Genomic DNA, 3802 nt, shown 5'->3' on the forward strand with positions numbered 1-3802 from the left:
AAATTTGATTTGACTTGACTTCAACCAAAATTTATTTTTGATGAAGGAACAGGCAAACATCACCATAAATTATACATTTGTTTTTCACCGTTGGTGTTGACGTACAACAACTCAAACATTAAGCGGAACAAAATAAATTTAATACAGGAATATAAAACACCCAAATAGAAAAGACAGTAAGGTGAGGAAGAACAATCTACACCCATCCACACACACTTACATACTATTATTCCCTTTAAGACCCATGCATCTTCTTGTTCCCCTTACATGTGCCTTTTCTAAAAACCCCACCACGAGCCCAATGAGTCTCCAGTTCAGCTGCCACACAGAATTTATGAACGGGACAGACACGTAAGTCAAGACTATACAGTTCAAGTACAGAATCACATTGAAGTTTAAATTCTGTGTAAAAGAGCGGACAGAAATGTTCTGAGACAGACCACTATCAAGATGCACAGCTGCTCTGATCTTTGTCAATGTGGCCATCTAGTGGAGAAAAAATAGATCACAAGTACAGTAACAAATGTCATCACATTACATTGTACTCAATTAATAGATGTGTCCTGTAGAAATTAAAAATGTCATGAAGATCTGTTGGTTCCCATTAATTTAGTATGAATGGGATATGGAATAAAAGGGCATACTTTCTCTAATGTCTCCAAATATAAACAAGTTAACATCAATCATGACAAATTATATACAATATGTATAATGAGAGATAGATAGAGATAGATGTTAAAACACTTGATTTAACATCAACTCCAAATGTTCTTCACATTGTATATTGGTCCTCGATTATAGCTTCCCTTATGACTATACAGCTGACAAATGTGGCAGTGAAACCACTGCATCTTAGACAGAAAATACATGTGTGGCAAGCTGTTGGCTTTTATTCATTGTGTGTAGTGCTTCATTCAGTCAGCTTTTTGTTGGTTTATGTTTAAAACACCCATAAAGCCTGAAATAACAAGCAAAGATTAAAAGAATGATTCCCAGCATTGATATAGGAGATACATTTTATGTTGCCATAGCTACCAAGGCTATGAGAACGAGACCTTGCACTTATTATCCAGAAATGAAACACTTCTTCCAATACACCGTGCTAACCTCCGAGCAGATGAAAAGGACGGAAGTCGTGCTAAAATAAGTTTGATGTGGAATCACTAGTGCTCTGGAATATGACATATTATTGTTAGGTCTTAAGGTTCAGTCTGTTTGCATACAGTGTAAAAGGACACTTTCATTCATTCTGTATAAATAACCCTGTTTAGATGGATTAGAGTGGTCTTTGCAGGTAATAATTAAAGGGCACATCCTTTGTGTCATTTCTTACAATATCCTCTCTGTCTTTCTGCCTCACCACACCTTTTCAGTCAAGCCCTGTAAAGTCAGTTGAGATCCCCTGTCATACTTACTGCTGACCACTGAGGACCACCACTGGACCATGGATCAGTTAGGAGTGAAGAGTCAGGATCAAGGGAATCCGTTGTTGCAAGAGCATAATTTATTAATCTCTCCCCATTCACACTTTCCCAGTCAGCCTTCATTAAGCCACTTTGCTGTTACTAGTTCACTACTAGAGCAATACTCTGTCATATATAATCAACCACAATACATGTGAATTATAGTTACTTTGTAGGGCATGAAGTTGTTTAATAGGCTTTGGTAATAGAGCTTAAAACTGAGTGCCCTATATGAAAATTATAGAAAGAATATAAGTGGATATTTTATGTAGTTTGTGGAAAATCAATCACACATTGACAGGCATGTTTGTGTTCAGCAGTCAATTTGGTTATCATTAGTTTTGTTATTTGTTTCTCTTCTGAAAGCTTTTACTTACCTTTTTAATTAAATCTTGTGGACCGTCTTGTTTTGCATCGAGTGCTTGCATTTAGCCAAAATGCACAAAGGTGTGTTTATTTCAACTAAGAAAATCGTTTTTCATCATTGTTGGTGCCACACATGACACTTTGGCTGATTGTACTATGTGTCTTAATCTAAGTTTATAAGCTTCCTTGAAAATAAGATTTGTTCTAGTTTTAAAAGATTGTCCCACATGAACAGTTGGATGGAACTAACAGTTGTTTTTCTAATTGATTAATTTAGCAAGTATATTTTCTGACTAATTGATTAATGGGTTGGTTTATATATAATAATGGTTAAAAAAACAAATAGTTTCAGCTGTTATTGGAGCGATATAGGTAGAAAAACCGTAAAGTTATCCTTTAACGTCATCCGAATATGTTTCCTGACCTCAATCTCTTTCTTTTTCTAGCTTTTTTCTTTCTTTCTTTTTTGAAAAAACAAAACAAAACAAAAAGTCCCCAACATTTTTTGAACGAAATTATGCACAGACTTTAATTCGGCGCGCAGGGTAAAGGGTAAAAAACACGCACGCATGTGTCGAGTAGTCACTTTATTTTTAACCAGGTCTGTCTGCGAGTGAGGCTTCTTATCACAACACAATCTTTGGCTCCTTCCTTTTCAACCATGCGTCGTGCGTCATGACGTCACGGCGGGGCGGGGCGGAGGACCGCGGGGCGGACGCCACTCGGAGGAGGGGTGCCGCTCGTTGAACGTCTGTGTCAGCTCCAACAGTTTGCTCTCACCCTTGTAAGTGTGAAATTATATTTGTAGTTTGTTTTGTTTGTTTTTTTTTTGGTTTGTTTTTTTTTTGTGTGCGCGTGGTTGTTTTGCCGTCGGTGTGTGCGCGTGTGTAACGTGTGGCTCTGTGCCGCGAGGGGAAAGCTGTTAAAGAGATGTTAGATATATATTGTCATCGTATTAGCAGCTCTGTACAATGACACACTAACGGGACTGTCAACCCTGAGTCCGATAACACACTGCTGCTGCTCACTGACAACACTGACGGGCCACTGAACTAACGTCGAAATGTCAGCGACTTTATAGGCTTTACACGCATTGCTTCACCTAATGTCACAACATAGACGCAGACTCGCCTGTTGTTACTTTAAAGTAGCGTAAAGTACGGTATATGTTACTCAACGGGGAATTTCTTTGGACGTGTCTTTCGTAACTCTCGCTATATATCTCATCTCCTGTGGTGTCAGCTTAACATTCATACGCGGACGTTTTGCTGTACTACTTCAATAACAAAATAAAAAATGTTGTGGGACATAAGTCGTGTACAACAGGTCTTGCCTCACCGCCTATATAGTAGGAAATAAACAGCAAATATAATTCGTGGCATTTGGTATTTGTACTCACATGATCCTCTTGCTTAAGTTGTAAAGTTGTGAGTAACGTTAGGTGTTTATTTTACTACGATGCTGTCATATTGATGTGTCTCAGTGGCTTATGATATTAGCCAGGGCCCTGCTAGTTGCTTGCAACCTACACAAGTTTTAATAAACCCCCAGAAGGGTTTATTTTAGTCTCAACTGGCTAATGCAATTTGATGGGCCGAAGACATTTCATGGCCTGGTAAGGATGGACATCCGCAGCCTCATTAAATCGGATCCCTAGTATTCTTCCACAGAGGAGCATTTTTTCCTGCAACCTATTATCAGTGTCTGGGATACAGACAGAGACATACGCACTCTCACACACACACACAGGCACACAGACATACAAATAGGACACACCTACTAACCATAGTGAGAGTTGAGAACAATCTATTGCTGTCTCTTTCTATCAAGTCCTCTATCTGTGACCGGGTGGGATCCAGGGAGTGTGTGTATATATATAGATGTATAATATATGTGTGTGTATATGTGTGTGCATGTGTGTGTGTGTGTGTGTGTGTGTGTGTGTTCTCTGGTGCAAAGCTGTTAAATTGCTA

At 38.7% G+C, this 3802-nt stretch overlaps 1 protein-coding gene across 1 annotated transcript in view; it reads left to right on the forward strand.

Moving 5' to 3' along the window:
- Positions 1-2539: 2539 nt before the first annotated feature.
- tmcc1a (transmembrane and coiled-coil domain family 1a) overlaps positions 2540-3802 on the forward strand; it is a 46741-nt gene continuing 45478 nt past the window's right edge. The window contains exon 1 of the mRNA XM_035657341.1: positions 2540-2613. The gene's annotated coding sequence lies outside the window, so the exon portion shown is untranslated. The remainder of the gene's footprint in view (positions 2614-3802) is intronic.

This window comes from Morone saxatilis, unplaced genomic scaffold (assembly GCF_004916995.1).
Source record: "Morone saxatilis isolate NCDOM2014 unplaced genomic scaffold, NCSU_SB_2.0 Contig15, whole genome shotgun sequence".
Taxonomy (NCBI): domain Eukaryota; kingdom Metazoa; phylum Chordata; class Actinopteri; family Moronidae; genus Morone; species Morone saxatilis.